The 19717-nt window shown below is 41.9% G+C and overlaps 1 protein-coding gene across 15 annotated transcripts in view; it reads right to left on the bottom strand.

Annotated features, from left to right (window-relative positions):
- Positions 1–19717, bottom strand: part of anks1b (ankyrin repeat and sterile alpha motif domain containing 1B) — an 818433-nt gene that overhangs the window by 449607 nt on the left and 349109 nt on the right. The gene's annotated exons all lie outside the window — the stretch shown is intronic.

Here is a 19717-nt window from a genome sequence, read left to right as displayed (position 1 = left end):
CACATCAACAGCACAGAGGTGGAACGAGTGGAAAGTGTCAAGCTCCAGAGAGTGGTCATCCACAACAAGCTTTCTTGGACTCATCATGTGGACGCACTGATTACAAAGGCCCAACGACATCTCCTCCTCGTCAGGCAACTGAGGAAAATTGGCATGACGACAAATACCCTTGCCAATTTTTATAGGTGCATCGAGAGTATTCTGTCTGGACGTATCACTACCTGGTAAAGGGCAAATACACCATTCAAGATCGGAGGCGGTTACAGAGAGTAACTCGGCCTGGACAATCACAAGGGCCAATCTCCCATCTGTAGAATCCATCTACCAGGCCTGCTGTCAAGGACAGGCTGCCAGCATTCTCAACGTTCCATCCCATCCTGGCAATGTTTTCCCACAATCTCTGCCATCGGGTAGAAGGTACAGAAGCCTGAACACACACACCAGCCTGTTTCAAAACAGTTTCTACCGTACTGTTGTTAGAATACTGAATGGACTCTCAAACTCTTAACATTCACATCTTTTTTTTTGTTTTTGCTGCTGTTTACCTATTATTTACTTGTCTATGCTACTTGAGTCTGTGATCTGCCGGTATTGCTCACAAGACAAAGTTTTTCACTGTGCCTCAGTACACGTGACAATAAATTCAATTCAATTCAATTTGGCTTACATTTCTTCAAGTGTTTGGAAGTTACAAGTAAAGTGCAAACATTTTAAACAATTGGGGCAGTGGGCTGGGAATAGACTTATTTTCTAGATATCTAATCAGAATCAGCATGTGTGCTACTTCTGTGCAATGGAAGGGCACCCAAATCCAACTCTGGGTCATTTACATAGTCTGGGCACTTTTGTAGCAAGGGTGCAGGCATTGAGAGGGTTTTGCACAGGATTGGAGAAGCTGATACACAAACCTATCAGTAGTGCCAGCTGCCGATATTGGTGACTCTGGCTGCTGCTCTCCAAAAGGCTCAGACGATTTAATACCTTCACGGGGATTGAAACGAGAACAGTCCAACGTCTTTGGTAAGTTATTGGGTCTGTCCCACAGTCACGAAGGAGTGCCAGTGAAAGCCCTAACGTTTGTGTTAGAGTACACCCCTGCCCAGTGATTGAAGGCAGGAGAGGGGAAGCTTCCTTTCTCACCAGATTGATCTGGGCCTAATTAAAGTACAAACTCTGTACCAGCTATCAGGTTTCAGGCCAAACTTCTGAAAATCCTGACATTGTATAGTGGGACAGGAGGACTGACACATGGGTCATTATCCCAATATATTCTGTGCTGCACTTGGGGTCAGAGCATTCCTCATGTTTCAGAGTGTCTCATGTAACAAAATCTCTTCAGTCTAACAAATTTCTAACTCAGCTGCAGAACCCAGAAATAATAAGTCGATGGTACCATTTAATTTAGAGCTTTCACTGACTAGATGCAAGGGATCGTACATCTTTCAGGGACTGCATTTTCCACAAACTACTTACATCTTCCAAATAGAATTTGAATTAAATAGTGTGAGGTGGAGGTGGTAGTCAAGGGGAGGAGGACTGGAGTGGTGGTGGGGGAGGGGGGTCCGTTGTATGGAAAATTACAGAAAAAGTTAAAGATAGGGGAATGGCTTATGAGAGGTTATGAAAGTTTCCAGAACAAGTAATAAGACAGCGTATGGAAAGGGTCAGGAATCTAACTTCAGGCATGGCAGATAAAGGGGACACCTGTGAGAAGGTGGGTAGTCAATGCAGGACTCAGGGTGTTGTAACTAAATGCCCACAGTATGCACACAAACACACACATACGAAGGAGGGTAAGTGAACTAGTAGTGCAGATTGCATTTGGCAAATACAGTATTATGGGAATCAGAGATATGGAGGAGCTGGTGTTGGACTGGGGTGGAGGAAAGAACGGAGTATGTGGATGACACAAAGCTAGGTGGGGGGGACAGGTAGAGTTCAGGAAACAGGGAAGCTGCAAAAGAATTTGGACAGGCTCAGAGAGTGGGGCAAAGTAGCAGCAGATGGAATGCAATGTGGAAAAGTGTGAGGTTATGCATTTTGGGAGGAAGAATACAGGCATAGACTATTTTCTAAATGGAGAAAGGCTTTGGAAATCTGAAGCACAAAGGGACTTAGGAGACCTGATTCAGGATTATAGAATTATCAAATCCCTACAGTATGGAAACAGGCCCTTAGGCCCAGCAAATCCACACTGACCCTCCAAACAATATCCCACCCAGACCCATACCCTCCCGTATTACTCTACATTTACCCCTGATTAATGCACCTAACCTACACATCCCTGAACACTATGGCCAATTCACTTAACCTGCACATCTTTGGATTGTGGGAGGAAACCAGAGCACTCGGAGGAAACCCATGAAGACAGGGAGAGAACGTGCAAACTCCACACAGTCACCCGAGGCTGGAATCAAACCATGGGTCTCTGGCACTGTGAGACAGCAGTGCTAACCACTGAGCCACCCAATTAAGAGAATCATGCAGGTTTAGGTAGCACTTAGGAACACAAATGTAATGCTAGTATTCATTTTAAGAGGATTAGAATACAATTGCAGAAGTGTACTGCTGACCTTGTATAAGGCTCTGGTCAGATCACATTTGGAATACTGTGAGCAATTTTAGGCTCCAAATCTGAAGAAAAATGTGCCGGCATTAAATGAGGGTTGAGAGGAGGTTTACAAGAATGATCCCAAGGATGAAGAGCTGGTCATATGAGTAGGAGTTGAGTACTCTGGGTCTACACTTGATGGCGTGTAAAAGGATGAAGGGAGACCTGATTGGAACTTAAAGAGTATAAGAGCTTGGATAGAGTGGGTGTGGAGGAGACGTTTCCACTAATAGGAGAGACTCTGTATTGATGACACAAGCTCAGAGTGAAGACATGACCCTTTAGAACGGAGATGAGGAGGAATTTCTTCAGCCAAAGGGTGGTAAATCTGTGGAATTCATTTCCACAGAAGGTTGTGGAGGCCACGTCATTGAGTGTATTTATGTGCTTTCATTGTCATGACACACTATCCTGCTAAATGAATGTCACAAGTAAAACAATTAACAAAGGATCTGATACAAAACTGAGTCAAGTCGTGTTCTAGAGGGGATCTAATCACAAGCAGGATTTCCTGTGCTTCCCTGAATAATGGAGAGGAACTGCACCCTTCAAAATTACTGATACAATGTCCAGAGTGCTTAGTAAACAGACCCTTATGTACTCAACAGCTGACAAAGCTGTTTCTCTTAGTTTGACTAACAGATGCCCTGGATGAAGACTCCAAACTTAAAGCTGGCCAATGTTTCATGCCAATGTATCTTTCAAAGCAGGTTGTTTTCTTAAGGCTTTTGTGCTTTGTGTAAAATACACCTGGTATGGCTCAGGATCCCCATTGTGGGATACACAGCCTCTGCTGCACCTTTTGTAGAGGAAGACAAATGGGCAGGAAAGCTGTAGAATCACTGACCTCAGCTTTTTCCAGTCCCTCTTTCTCAGCCAGCTGAGCTTTTACTTGGCGCTGACTTGTTTTTAGAAGATTCCAGGAAGATAACATGAGTTCTTTGGGCTCACTTCTAGAAATGTTGTCAATATTTAATCCTTTTGCCTTTAACCTGTCAAGACATCCCCAAGTCTGAGGAGGTATTCACCCACAGCAGCAAATTTGGTTCATGAGTGTGAGGGAGTGTCCACATGCCATTGGGCCTACATATCCTGGAGCCAATCTGCCCTGAATTCCCCTGAAGTTATAATTTGGGGTTACAACAGACTCTAGTGGTATGTTTTGAAGGCAAGGCAGAGGAGAAGAGGCAGTGCAAATTGAAAGGACTACAGATGCTGGAAGTCTAAGTCAATAAAATGTGGAACTGGAGAAACACAGCAGGTCAAACAGCATTGGAGGAGCAGGAAAGACTGTGTACTGATTAGGAGTGACTTCTTAATTTAGCACTCCTCTGCATGTGTCCAATAGGTTGATGGGTTATGTCTAGCGAGGGAGACAAGGGTCAGCACATAAGAGGATCAATGTGCACGCTTCACATTTTTGTACAAATTATGTTCATTTTCAGCCTACAGTGTAAAGCATTAATGATTATCATGTTGTTGAATGTTCAAACAAAATTAAAAGTAACAAAGAAAAAAAATAGACAAATGCAGTTCATACGCAACTACCACACAATATATACAATAAGCAAAATCATAGCAAACTCCTGAGACAATATCTAAAGTAATTTACACAAATAACATAGAATCAAAACAAGGTAATCAGTGACATGTAAATGTCTACAATCTACCATTACCCATAAATTAAAAGAATTTTCAAGTCCCAACTCAAAGCTCTCTAGAGTGTGATTTCCAACTTATATTTCTGTGTTTAGGAAAAAAAAGACCATACCTTAAATTAATGCAACTCAAAATATGCATTTTGTGTTGAGGTTATCTAACCTTTTCAATAGCTCCAATGTGACTCATTTGTAAAGGTCTCACTATTGCTTTGCTACTTTGCAATTGCTACCAGCATTCGAGAATTAGCTGATATAAAGTGATGAGAATGTTCTGAAGCATAAATTAAAGCTGCACGGTGGTGAAGATGTGAAACACAGTTGATACGACAATATAAACCTCAACATCAACCCACAAGCAGATTACCAGCATCAACACAACCCTTAAACATGCTACTGCCTTTGAACACCCTAAAGGATGACAATCTGGATGATAATGAAGGTTTCCTTTGTTACAGAATGTGCATCACAACATCCACAATATTTTAAAGGCACACCAACATAAAAAGGTGGCCTAGAAATTACGAATATAGTCATTAGTCTTACAATTAGTCAAGACCCCGTTCAAATTAAAATGCAGCCATTTACTTTTTGATGATTTCTGTGATGCAAATTCCTGGTCAGGGACCTCCTGTTATGAACCTGTCTAGAAATCCCGAGATTCAGTGTTGAGAAGATCGTTGTTGAAGCTATGCCAGTTACTGCAACACTCAGTGCTGTATACTAAGTGCCCAGGAGAAATATTGAAAGCTACTGTGAAAGGGCATGGAAGTAAGTGAAGAGTCCGGGTGGATGGAATTTGCAGGTGGAGGCAGTGTCAGATACATTGGGCACTACGGGAATGGATGAGTATTTATTTTGGGGGCAGGAGCTGGTGAGTAAGCATCGAGTGGGAATGTAGTGGGTGAGTGGACGCACCTTATGTGATGGGGAGGTATCAGGTGAGGTGGGGATCTGCTCAGATCAGGAAGGGTCAGTTAGGGATGGGAGGGTGTAGCTGTGGGTGGGTGTGTGTGGTGAGTCAGAGGTTCAGTCCCATTTATCCAAGAATGACAGCAGCTTTCTAACCGTCTAATGCATCTTGAGTACCTTTTAGGCTCAAATGATTCAGAACATTTCAAATTCTTTGAGTTTACAAGAGTCGGTTTGTGAGTTCTAGATGTTGTTTTGAACAGGGTGGAGGGGAGTTGCTAATCAGTATTTTCAAATTCACTAGCAATTTCTTTGTAAGCAATTGCACTGGGATTTCTGCAGTATACCAATGTGCAACTCCCACCCAGACAGCAGTAACAACTACCTGACCATGGGAATAACTAGGCATGACTATCTTTGGACATAACAATGAGAATGAGAACAATTTAGGTAAGAATGAATGAACAAATGATTTACCTCCACGTGCATTTTACAATGAAACACAAAAAAAATGAAAAGCTTTCATTTGTCGCCATAATCCAGCATCATTTTGGTAGTATAAGCAAATGAAAAGATATAGCTTAAAGTCTGTCAATGTACGGTGTCTCCCACTCCGAACCAACTAACATGGAAGTCGCCAACCCTCAGGCACATCTTTCTTTGCTGGGCTGATTCACCTTCACCACTGCCCACACTGGGCATACCAACGTCCGAGACTATCGCCACAGTCGATGTTGGCATGGTGCCCCTTCACCACCAGCGCCACTCTAATCTTGACTCTAATCTCCAGCATCTGCAGTCCTCACTTTCTCCTCAGGGATCGCTGTGCCCACTGCCGCTGCCAGGAGGAGCCAACTCTGTTGCCTCCAACATCCGCACATGCTCAGAAGGCCGGGCCTGCTCTTGCTAAGATGAAGATGCCAAAAAAGGTTTTAAAAGGGGAAAGGAAAAAAAGAGCAAAAGAAAAGCAGCAAAAGTAAAAAGAAAAAAAACACAAGAAAGCAGACAGAAGCATTCAAGCCCCGAGTTAGAAGCTCAGACACAGCGCTGCTCCTAATCCCCTCATTAGTTGCTATTAATACCCTCATTCCCTAAGTGCTTAGTTTCTTCACACATCCACCTGTATCCAATCTGTACTAGTTTACGACCTAAGAAAACAGAAACATCTGTTGAAGTTGCATAATTTTACAAAGATCATCAAAGTGAGGTAGGACATCATAAAGAAGTGAGCAACTTCCCCTTCCAATCATCCAGGGCCTGAAGTTTCAGATGATGATAGAAAGTGGGTGCTCTGGTCTGCTGATTCCCCAACTCCATCCCATGCCATTGCCATTTTATGGCAGAATGGGGGGAATGGACATGGGGGTTGATGGCAATACTGCCCTCCTGGAAGCAGTGGGTGGTAGATTCAGTTTGTTCATTCAAGAACACCATTTGGGACTGTCCAGTCAGCCTCTAGATCCTTTCATGCTCTGGCAGCCAGTTTAACTGCTTGGAACAGTCTCCTCCTGTAGACTGACAGGAAAGCATCAAAACTCTAAGCTGGAGGGCCTAGAGGTTATCCCTTCTTGCATGCCAGCCGAGTTCTGGCTCATTCCCCCTTTCACCATGGTGGTCTGACTGCAAAAGGCATTTCTAGTCACACTTTTAAAGAGTCAGAGAAAAGACACTTGCATCTTGAGGAGTCTTCTCCCCTACATTTGTTATTAATCAACTGTCCCTTTGAAAATCACAAGGAGTGACTCTTTCCCACTCATTGGCCCCATTCCAACCTGATAGAGGGATTCCGAAGTCTGTAGAAATAATCCTGCACATGTGAAGCACTCTAGGCTGCAAGTATTAAGATTTGCATAAATTAATTCCCTTGTCCATGTGTCTTACTCCACCACATCAGTATAGTTTCACGAGCTCCGCAAGACAGGTTGCGATGTTAAAAACTGGATAAGGACAACCCAAATTCTTCCACATGGAATGTTAAATAGCAGTGAATACTTACTTCCTAATGATTAGGAGTTCAATAGTGAACAGGCAGTATTGCTCATAACAGAGAGTATATGCTAAAACATTAAATAGCCATCAACATTATGACTCCATTACTTGAATGGCATGTAGAAGAATCTTGCATATTTATAAACGTTATTGTACTGCAACGACAAAGAATCATATTTTGTTGTATTATTGCAACATTCTGCTTGGAATCGGAATAGAAATGAAACAAGAAAGACTTTTGCAACCTTGGCTGCACAATTCTCTTTTACCCAGTTCAGGCTCTACACAAATCAGTAATAACCACAAACATAAATCAACAGTCTAATGCTAAGACTGTCCATCTCTGTCTCTCCCTCTCTCTCTCATACAGACACCTGAGCTGAAAATGCCGTTACGGTAAATTATGCATTTCTCAGACTATCCAGTCAGCCTCCAGATCCTCTTATGCTCTGGCAAAGTATATCAAAGATCTCCTTTTTCCAACTTGGAGATCAAAGTGTCTTTTTTTTCATTAGCACAATAGCCATGTGACTAGGCAGTGATATGCGCCACATGTTCAGATAAAGAGCAATTAAACCAAGGGCAGCCTCACGAGCTCTGGACCTCTGCGACATTACAAAGTCTATGTAAGGGAGAAGCCTCCAATGATGGGAGGTTGAGGGCATGACTCTATCACTGGACAAGGGCAAGGCTCCATAACTCCACAATAATGAAGAGGCCACAAATATTCTAACAGCACAGCGGGTCTTTAACCAGAGAAAACCAGCAGGGTGCAACAATGTGTGAAAGGAGGATGAATTGTGAAATTCACTCCACAACAAACTAGCTTTAGACTCATGCTACTTAATAGGAACAAATACAAAACCAAGATTATCACATGCTTGGAATTAGGTTTCCATAACTCAAGGGAAACAACCTACATCATTTGTGTGGTAGTCAGTGCTATATCAGTCTGTCTTCTGTTATCATTCAGTAAACTAAGATCAGTGAAGGTTATCTTTTTACTAGGGGGCCTATGACCAGCATCAAGAATCGTAATGGAATTTACAAAATGCAATCTTTTTTAGTATGTGTTCTTCTATTCATCATACAAGCTGAGACAAAACATCTAGGCTTCTTTCCAACAATGTTTATTTACATTGTTTACATGATAAGACAATAGAGTTCACTGTTCCAAGCTGATCTTTCAGCAGAGCCCTATCACATGATTACAGTTACATTGTGGTCTGCCTTGGAGACTTATCTGCATGTCCACTAAATCCAATCGCTACATCTCCCCACAAATGCTTTCTCAGTTTTAGCTGAAAGCATTTGCTTAACATATTGACTAAACACTAAAGTTAAAGTATCCCCCTTTAAGTGAATGCTTCTTCAATCCCACTATCTCCCACCAAATTCCATCACTCTCAGATTTGAGTAACACAATGAACTCTCAATACTGGTCTGGTCATTCAAAATGATTGAGGAGAACAATGACACGAAGACTGGTTTGGGACCATACTTCATACAGCAGCTGAAATGAAAAGAGTAGGATCAATAACATGGTGCCACTTCATGGTACTGAAGGGACTGGCTGCCTGTGGGCTATTAGTACAAAGACAGTGGGTGTTCTTTTTCTTGCTGGATGCTGAGTAGTCTTATCTCTCTTTTTAGAAATACCTTTTTCTGAGAAGATTAGTTCACAATGAAGCATGACAGATTGGTACATTTGCACTACTGAAGAGCTTACCAATCTGCTGCACTAGCTGGACAGAAGATCTTGAGTTTCTTGCGCGATACTCAAGTTTTGGATGAAGAGGGAACAAGACATCAGCAAGACTGCAGCTCATAGATACACTTCTTAAAAAGAAAGAGACTTGCACAAAGAACATAACTGATCAGTAAAAATCTCTTCTGAGGTTGCTGGTTGCACTGGAAGGTTTGCAGTTGAGTCCTCAACAGTAGTTACCGCAAATGGGCCGAAGGGTCTGATTCCAGACTGTAGATAATCTAATCTAATCAAATCGTTCTGGATAAAAGCTGTGGGCCAAGGAACGTTAACATTGACTGCTGTCTCTCTCTATCAGTGTGTCTGGGATACCAGATAAAAATAAACCTTTGACTGGTATCTCAGAAAATTCGAGCTCACATTGTCACGTATTGCTGAAGGACTCTCCTGCACGTTTTGCTGTTCTTTGTAATCTGGCATAATCCCATCAAACTGAAGCTGCTGCCAGTTGTGTGACAATGCTGTCACTTTAAAAAAGGTCTTGTCTTGTTTTTTTTTGGAGAGGGTTTAGGAAGACAGAGGGGACGTACTGGCTACTGAAACAGCTTAAGTAAATAATTTAGGAGGCCTTTAGGTTTTTTAAAAAACAGTTGTAGCAATGGAAGGGGAGTGGCCAGTTCCCGTAGAACAGGCTTTCTAGTTTTTTTTTGGCTACAGCAGTCAGAAGCTGTTTGGAGTCCCAGAAGGGTTGGAAGCTTCAGTAAATGCTTTCTAGTTGCTACTTTCTCTGAAATCTCTCTATGTTGTTTCATCCTGGATTGGAGAACGACATGCAAGAATCTGTGTCAGAATTTACCTTTTTGCCAAGGAATGTGGTTATGGAATGATACTATCTTAGAACAATTAATTAGTAATGCGCACTGTATCTATTATTCGGCCACGTTTTCCAATAGTTAAGTTATTCTAAGTTCATGTTTAAATAAATTGCATTTTGCATAACATCAAGTAGGCCATGTCACATCTGGAACATGCACTTCACATCTACTTTTAAAATAAGAAAGTTAGATTCTAGGCTATCTTAAAAATATTTTGAGGGAGTTTGATCTGGACCATAACAGTGGAAAAACCATCGTGATCCCCTTGTACAGATGAAAGTACTGAAAATCCACCACATCTATAAACAGGATGGTCTACACCTGAACCTGAGGGGCACCAGTATCCTTGGGGGGAGGTTTGCTAGTGCTCTTGGGGGGGTTAAACTAACCCTGCAGGGGCATGGGAACCTAGACTGTAGCTTTAGGGTGCCGGACCTGGAGTGTAGGGAGGTTAGGAACATGGCATCAATCTCAAAGGAGGGTGCCTGTAAACAGGAAAGTGGCTTGAAGTGTGTATACTTCAATGCAAGAAGTATACGAAATAAGGTAGGTGAACTTGCAGCATGGGTTGGTACCTGGGATTTCGATGTTGTGGCTATTACGGAGACATGGGTAGAACAGGGACAGGATTGGCTGTTGCAGGTTCCAGGGTTTAAATGTTTTAGTAGGGTCAGAGGTGGGGGTAAAAGAGGGGGAGGTGTGGCATTGGTTGTCAAAGATAGTATTACAGCGGTGGAAAGGACGATGGATGAAGACTCGCCATCTGAGGTAGTTTGGGCTGAGGTTAGGAATAGGAAAGGTGAGGTCACCCTGTTAGGAGTTTTCTACAGGCCTCCTAATAGTCCTAGAGACGTAGAAGAAAGAATTGCGAGGATGATTCAGGAGAAGAGTGAAAGTAATAGGGTGGTTGTTATGGGGGACTTTAACTTTCCAGATATTGACTGGGAAAGCTATAGCTCGAGTTCGTTAGATGGGTCGGTGTTTGTCCAATGTGTGCAGGAGGGTTTCCTGACACAATATGTAGACAGGCCAACAAGAGGTTAGGCCATACTGGATTTGGTTCTGGGTAACGAACCAGGCCAGGTGTTAGAATTGGAGGTAGGTGAGCACTTTGGGGACAGTGACCACAATTCGGTGACTTTTACTCTAGTGATGGAGAGGGATAAGTGTGCACTGCAGGGCAAGAGTTATAGCTGGGGGCGGGGAAATTATGATGCGGTGAGGCACGACTTAGGATGCATGGCTTGGAAAAGTAGGCTTCAAGGGAAGGGCGCAATTGATATGTGGAGCTTGTTCAAGGAGCAACTATTGAGTGTCCTTGATAAGTATGTACCTGTCAGGCAGGGAGGAAAGGGTCGTGTGAGGGAGCCGTGGTTTAATAAGGAATTGGAATCCCTTGTTAAAGGGAAGAGGGCGGCCTATGTAAAGATGAGGCGTGAAGGTTCAATTGGTGCGATTGAGAGTTATAAGGTAGCCAGGAAGGATCTGAAGAGAGAGCTAAGAGCAGCAAGGAGGGGACATGAAAAGTCCTTAGTTGGTAGGATTAGGGAAAACCCAAAGACTTTCTATAGGTATGTCAGGAATAAAAGAATGACTAGGGTAGGAATAGGTCCAGTCAAGGATAGTAGTGGGAAGTTGCGTGTGGAGGCTGAAGAGATTGGGGAGACACTGAATGAATACTTTTCGTCAGTATTCACTCAGGAACAGGACATTGTTGCCGATGTGAATACTGAGTCACAATTAATTAGAATGGACGGCTTTGAGGTATGTAGGGAAGAGGTGTTGGAAATTCTGGAAAGGGTGAAAATAGATAAGTCCCCTGGGCCTGATGGCATTTATCCTAGGATTCTCTGGGAAGCAAGGGAGGAGATTGCAGAGCCGTTGGCCTTGATGTTTATGTCCTCGTTGTCTACAGGAATAGTGCCAGAAGACTGGAGGATAGCAAATGTGGTTCCCTTGTTCAAGAAGGGGAGTAGGGATAACCCTAGTAACTATAGGCCGGTGAGTCTCACTTCTGTTGTGGGCAAATTCTTAGAGAGAATTGTAAGGGATAGGATTTATGAACATCTGGATAGGAATAATGTGATCAAGGATAGTCAGCATAGTTTTGTGAAGGGCAGGTCGTGCATCACAAACCTTATTGAATTCTTTGAGAAGGTGACTAAGGAGGTGGATGAGGGTAAAGCGGTAGATGTGGTGTATATGGATTTTAGTAAGGTGTTTGATAAGGTTCCCCATGGTAGGCTACTGCAAAAAATACAGAGGTATGGCATTGAGGGTGAGTTGGAGGTTTGGATTAGGAAGTGGCTGGCTGGAAGAAGACAGAGGGTAGTAGTTGATGGTAAAGGTTCATCTTGGAGTGCAGTTACTAGCGGTGTTCCACAAGGATCTGTTTTGGGACATTGCTGTTTGTCATTTTTATAATTGACCTGGAGGAGGGGCTAGAAGGTTGGGTGAGCAAGTTTGCGGATGATACGAAAGTCGGTGGAGTTATTGACAGTGAGGAAGGATGTGTTAGGTTACAGCGGGATATAGATAAGCTGCAGAGCTGGCAGAAAGGTGGCAAATGGAGTTCAATGTAGGTAAGTGTGAGGTGATTCACTTTGGTAAGAGTAACAAGAAGATGGGGTACTGGGCTAATGGTCGGATACTTGGTAGTGTGGATGAGCAGAGGGATCTTGGTGTCCATGTACACAGATCTCTGAAAGTTGCCACTCAGGTAAATAGTGCGGTGAAGAAGGCATATGGCGTACTGGCTTTTATTGGTAGAGGAATTGAGTTCCGGAGTCCTGAGGTCATGTTGCAGTTGTATAAGACTCTGGTGCGGCCGCATCTGGAGTATTGTGTGCAGTTTTGGTCGCCATACTATAGGAAGGATGTGGAGGCACTGGAACGGGTGCAGAGGAAGTTTACCAGGATGTTGCCTGGTATGGTAGGAAGATCGTATGAGGAAAGGCTGTTTTCATTGGAGAAAAGAAGGTTTAGGGGTGACTTGATAGAGGTGTACAAGATGATTAGGGGTTTAGATAGGGTTGACCATGAGAACCTTTTTCCACGTATGGAGTCAGCTATTACGAGGGGGCATAGCTTTAAATTAAGGGGTGGTAGGTATAGGACAGATGTTAGGGGTAGATTCTTTACTCAGCGAGTCGTGAGTTCATGGAATGCCCTGCCAGTAGCAGTGGTGGACTCTCCCTCTTTATGAGCATTTAAACGGGCATTGGATAGGCATATGGAGGATAGTGGGCTAGTGTAGATTAGGTGGGCTTGGATCGGCGCAACATCGAGGGCCCAAGGGCCTGGACTGCGCTGTATTTTTCTATGTTCTATCTTCAATAACCACATGTAGCATTTCTGCATTATTACTGCTGGTTACAAAACTGGCTTCTCCATAGAGGTAAGTGAAGAATTCCGCTCAGTCTGGTCGAGAAGTATAAGAAATAGGAGGAGTAAACCATTCAAACCCTGAAACCTGCTTCCCCATTCAACAGTACCTTGGCTGATCTGACATTCCTCTTGCTTTTTGGTTTCCCTTCTGATCAAGAATTTACCTCAGCCTTAAGTATTAAAGGGATGAAGGAGTACAACTGGAGTTTCTTCCAGAAGGGATAATTCTGGGTCTGACACTAACACAATGTCAAGTTCACCCACTGATTAGAAACATCTGAAGAAGAGGCCCATCCTTTTCAGGCATAACAGGAGGAGAAGCATCACAATGCTAGTCAAATTCTGAGAAAAGCTGAGATACCCTTTACAAATAACAATCATTCCAAGTTTCATGATACGAAACTTAAGTTGGCTGATAAAACCTTGGAAAATCCACAAAAATGCTGTCCCATTTTCAGCAGACAAAACCTCAGGCTCCTGGAAAAGCAGAGCTAATTCCTCACAAAATGGAATCTCGTCACCACCTTAGAAGAAGAGTCTATGACCTGGGCTGAAGTATTTGCTGGCTGTTGTCAAAGACATTGTTGCTCACAAGCCTGCCAATTCAACAAGGATTTGTTCTAATTCTGTAGGACATAAATAGGTTCCGTAATAATGTTACCACTGCAAGCAAGTGTTGCTTCAAAACTAACTTTACCAAAAGGTGTGGTCTCCTAGCATCCAGATAATATTTAATTCTTAAAGGCACACAGCAAGAAGATGTTCTGAATTGTTAGGCAGCACATTATTGGTCGCTCCTGAATTGAGTAAAGATTTTGTATCAGAATTTTCGACCTTTAAGGTTAATGATTGTGGTAGAGATCATCATTTCCTGCATTAGGGTCAACAATATCCTGCCTACACCATCTTCTTGGTCAATCTGCTGGACTCTACTTCACTGAGGATTTGATTTACTCAGAAGAGGTGCTCTTCCACTGCAAAACTGCTGAAATTCCCAAATCTGTCACAATGAAAACACTGGATGCCACCTGCTGGACAATTTTGCCACTTGTGCCGTCTTCTCTCACCACTTGCCAGCGCTTCAAGATGGCACTTCCTGCCTTCCCCCACCCCCTCCCCCGGATTTTTGGCAGACTACATTGTCAAGTCGGTGACCACCTTTGGGCCTAGCCGGCTTTGCATTTGGACTGAGCCTTGGAGTTGCACCAAATCACGCCCTGATTTTGTGCTCTGTGCTTGGCCTAACTACCACATGGGCCACCTGTCTTAATATCAAGCCTTGTGCAGACTGCATTAAATCAGGCAGCATGTTACTGGGAGTTTAAACAAGTTTACCCTTCAATTTCACATCAACAGCCCGATCTAAATTCTCAATGGAGAGCTCTGAGACAGAGTCTGTCAGCATTTCTGGTTGAAGCATACACATTCTATAACAAGGTTCTGAAACTAAAATAAGCATAAAATGCTGCTTGGATCGATTGAAATGTTGCTGTGTTTTTGTTAACACCTAGTCTGATAGGGATCTCTTTGGTAATGGGACTCTCTGCCTGTAAATTAAGTACTGACCTGGAGCTGTACTTACTACATACAGAGATCTGGAACTGCTGTGTATCTGTGGAAATGTATCCTCATGTAATCGCCCACGTTTCTACGTCTTTTAATAGCGTGAAAGAGCCCTGGAAAGGACAAGGACTGTTTGGCTGGTGTGGACATCCTGACACATGCCTCACTGCAAGCAAGTCTTCAGCTTACTATGTTCAGGAAATCATCATCTAAGTATCTCCACTGCTGCCACTATGGTATAGGATGGGCTTTATTTTGTTTTTTGTAAAATCTCAGACCAGACTCCCAGTTTCTTTTAAACAATGTTATTTAACAACATAAACATGGTAATAAGGCAACATAGCTTGCTGCTTTGTGCTGCACTAATTCCAACTTCCTAATGGAGTCCTGTCATGTATATGCCCAATTCCCAATTACATTCTCTGTGCTGGAACAGTATTCACACTTGCACGTTATGCATTTTGAACATTATTGGATAAATCTCAATATGATTATTTGTCCAACTTCACAATCATTCTCACAAATAATGTCATGAACGCATTTGGAGAAACGTTAAAATAGCAGTGTGGTAAGGTTCATATACTGTGCTAGATTAGAGTGGTGCTTGAAAATAGCACAGTAAGTCAGGCAGCATCCGAGGAGCCGAAAAATGGACGTTACAGGCAAAAGCCCTCCATCAGGAATGGAGACCCTGATGAAGGGCTTTTGCCCATAACATCGATTTTTCTGCTCCTCAGATGCTGCCTGACCTGCTGTGCTTTTCCAGCACCACTCTAATCTTGACTCTGGTTTCCAGCATCTGCAGTCCTCACTTTTGCCTAGTTATATACTGTGCTACAAGCTCTCAATGCAGGAAAAACATACTCTGCACATGGATGCACCATTTGTCCTGTTTTGCTACCTTTAAAAAGCGAATGCATTGACTTTGTGACCTTTAGCCACGATTCTTAGTTTAAAAAATAGTGTATGTATATTTCAATGTGCCACATAGCCCGAAATATTACTTTTTTAGGTACCAGAAGCAACCTATTTTAAATATAACCCGAGAACAAAAGATAGGGCAAGATTGTTCAGTGGCCTTTTGATTCCGTCATCAGGCTCAAATGGGGCCCCGCACTGTATGGGGAAAAACAGCCCGCAAAGAGGGTCCTGTGCTGCTGTAATAATATCCCTAACTTCTGGGCTAGAAGCTCTGCGGTCAAGTTCCATCTAAGGACATGATGGCCAGAGAAGGTGCATCATAACAATGCCAAATTGATTGATCATCAAGCTGTACCCTAACACACAGTAAAGTTGGAGAGTTTCCTGGTTAGCCTCATGCTGAACGATTCCAAATGCAGGTTCTCAACAGGAGCTTGAAGAGTCTACAACACACACACTCACACACCTATGATTTTCCTCACGTTGACAGCTAGTAGCAACTGGATCGCCTTCTAACTGCAGCAGTGTACTGGCTTTTAAAATTGGAGGTGCAAGAGAATTCAATCTGCTTAATAGGCAATCTTGCAGATAGTCCTGTTGCACCTTCCTTACTCTCATGTCATCTCTCGGAGTCACAGAAACATTACAATGCAACAAGAGGTCATTGGATCCATCATGCCTCACTGGTTCTATTACCTAGTGCTAATTTCCTGCATTTTTTCCATATCCTTGCGCACCATTTCTATCCAAACAATTATCCAATGCCCTCTCAAAAGGTCTGAGAGCCACAAAGAACCAGCAATATGATTGCTAACTATTTCCATATTAAAAGTTATTGTTTGGTGCTGTAGATTCTCATCCACCAACAGTTGAATCAACATCTCTCAAAATCATAGAAACCATAGAATCTATACAGCATAGAAATAGGCCATTCAACCCATCAAGTCCACACTGACCCTCCAAAGAGTATTCCACCCAGACCCAATCTGTTACCTTATCCTTGTAATCATGACTAATACACCTGGTTTGCACATCCCTGAACACTATGGGCAATTTAGCATTGCCAATCCACCTAACCTGCACAACTTTGGACTGTGGGAGGAAACCCACACAGGAAGGATGTGCAAACTCCACACAGTTAATCACCCAAGTTTGAAATCGAACCTGGGTCCCTGGCGCAGTGAGGCAGCAGTGTGAACCACTGATCAACCCTGGAAAGTCCTCAGGAGATGCATGGAGATAAAATAAAATAATTTTTTTAATATCTAAGTCTTCAATATATATTTTTTAAAATTCCTCTATCTCAAAACTTTTAAAGCATAACAATTACTCAATCCTTCATAAAAACAGATTTGTTTCATAATTTTTATCAAAGACAGTGAATCCTTTAGAAACATCTTTGAACAATTACTCAATCCTTCATAAAAACAACAGATTTGTTCCATAATTTTTATCAAAGACAGTAAATCCTTTAGAAACCTCTTTGAACTGTCAATCAAGCTGCAACTTTATGTATCCTTTTTGGGATCATTCTAAGAGGTAGAAAACCGCCAAAGATTGATAATTTCAATGACCAGCCTTAGGGTAATGTCAACAGATCGATATTATAACCATTAAACCAGACTTTTATTTACTCCTCACTGACACAACTTGTTAAAAAGAAAATTAAATAGAAGTGGATTTAAATAACTCCACAGCTTGAAAGCTCTAAGGATGTCCTTCTCCCTTCAAGAGTATTTATACCTACTCTGAACATTCAATATAGTAACACTGCAATTTTACAGCCCATCCTATGGTGAACAGGTGGTCTGTTTAAACAATGCACTTGGTTCCAGTGGCCTGCTGAGCTTGGGTAACGTCATGTGTGATTCAGGCCCAGCATGTCACACTTGCCATTTTAAAAGCAGAATCGTCATGAATTGGTTAAAGTCCAAGTGTAAGTGTCCAAGGTAGAAAACAAGCATTCTGATTCACTTCAGACTTTATGTTGCATGTACTTAATGATAGTCAATGATCTGAAAAAGCACAACAATCCAAATCTTCGAGAATCAAGATTTAATCAATTTAAAATACAACCAGCTTTCAACCCAGTTGGTTATTAATGATTTCTGTGAGAAAAGCACATGGATTTACAGAAGCACTGCAGTAATAAACCTTTCAGTCTACAGTAAAATAGATATAAACAAAATGTTGATATTATAAAGGGCATTGCAGTAGTGTAAAGAAAGTAAGGAAATAGCATGATATGTAGCAGGAATAAATGACTGGCAAGTTCATATCCACTTGAACTATAGGCTTTATTTAAATTCTGAGAACAGTAGCGCGACTACACCAATATAAATTATTAACTGTCAACACTTCATAAGAAAATATAGTCCCATGTCTACCACTTGTAACAAAGGAATCAATATTTAGTCTGATCAAAATGAAATCCATTGTATAAATACACCATTCTTGGACTCACGGTCACTTAATATAATGTTATAATTGAAGATCATAGAAGTTAGACTTTACAGTATATTATAAAGTGTGTTTTTCATGTTTTAACCTCATAGAAAAAGGAGAGAAGTCAGTGGATAAAATGACCCAAAACGTGTCAGGAAAACAATATTTTCAACAATAAACAAAGGAATTAAAAAGTTCTTAACATTTTTTTTAAGGAGTTCAGAGAGTTAGCTGTCATTTGATGGGGTCTTCGGTTGAAAAAATATAATGCATAGAGGCCCATTTGCAATAGCCTTCTAGTAAACAATGCGTGACCCAAATCCGTCTTGGCTCAAGGATCCCAGGCATTAGGGAACTATCAGTGTCCTGCGCTCCTTATAAACTACAGTTCAGATTGCACAATCATTCACATATGTATGAGTACTGCATTCATAGCACAATGTATTTGGCAAATGTCACCAAAGCAATACGAATGAGGCTCTGGTCTTGACTTTTCATAAGAAACGGATGGAAAATTTGCAGTGCTTTCCTTCAATTTGAGAGAAAATCTGATTCTTACTGATTGATCACTTGAAGAAAAGAAAAATTAAAATTCATTGTGAAAATCTGATGTTAATGACCTCTGGGAATGAACAAAATGAGAGGAAAAAACTTTGCGAGGTCTGTCAGCTGTTAAATATAATTAAAACACAGTTGGCAATCCCTCTGGCATCCAGCCACAATTTTATCAGCCTATTTAGATCCAGAGTCCAGTTTATGTGCCGAATCACTCAATTCTGCTGAATACAATTACAAGACATAGGCGGTAACTACTTGTACAGACATTTTCCGAGTAGCTTAGATCAATCATTGCAGGACACCTCCTAAGCTTCAGACATCCTGAAATACCTACGAAATATGTTACCCTAATCGTGTCCAATTTTGGAGTGTGTGAATATTGGTAGAGCAAAGAAATTTCTGGGCAATCAAGATAGGAGGATCAGAATGAAGACAATGCAAGTTAATACATGAAGAACTAGAGAAAGTGACTGGCTTCATGTGACTGGGATTAGTTATGAGAGAACATTGAAGTACACAAACTGAAATTAAGCAACAGCTTAAATTTTGGGAGAATGACTGGAAGTGGTACAGTGGAAAGCCATGGTGATAGAAATGTATCACTGCAACTGAAAAGAAGAATCTACCAGACAGTTGTGAGACAGACCTTGTTACATAGGCCAGAAAAAGGGAATCGAAATAGGAGAAACAATGACTAGATAGTAATGAGAAGAGATGCTGAGATGAATGTATGCAGGAACAAAAAGAGACAAAGTCTGGAACCAATGTGTCAGAGAGGGGCTCAGGAAAGATTGTGAAAGCCAATAAATTATCTGAGAAGAGTTTGAAATAGTCTGGTATCTGTTGACGAGAGAGTGAGAAAATGTAGTGAGATGGATGTTGGAAGTGGAAGTGGCAGGAAGGCCTGAAGCAAGGTGGAAAGATGTGGGGTGAGAGTCTTAAATACCATAGAATTGGAAAAGCAATGGTAACTGACAGGAGAAGGTGGACGAGGGTGATCAACTAGCATTGTGCCAACTCCAAGTAAAATGGGAGCAAGCTGAAAGTAGTAGTGCCCAGGTTTCAGAAGCATTTTTATTTTCAGCTTTCA

The sequence above is a fragment of the Chiloscyllium plagiosum genome, unplaced genomic scaffold (genome assembly GCF_037043375.1).
Source record: "Chiloscyllium plagiosum isolate Xiang-an unplaced genomic scaffold, Cpla_swu_hap1 HiC_scaffold_23, whole genome shotgun sequence".
Lineage (NCBI taxonomy): Eukaryota > Metazoa > Chordata > Chondrichthyes > Orectolobiformes > Hemiscylliidae > Chiloscyllium > Chiloscyllium plagiosum.
The sequence above is the reverse complement of the archived record's forward strand: the minus strand, read 5'-3'. Positions and strand labels throughout refer to the sequence as shown.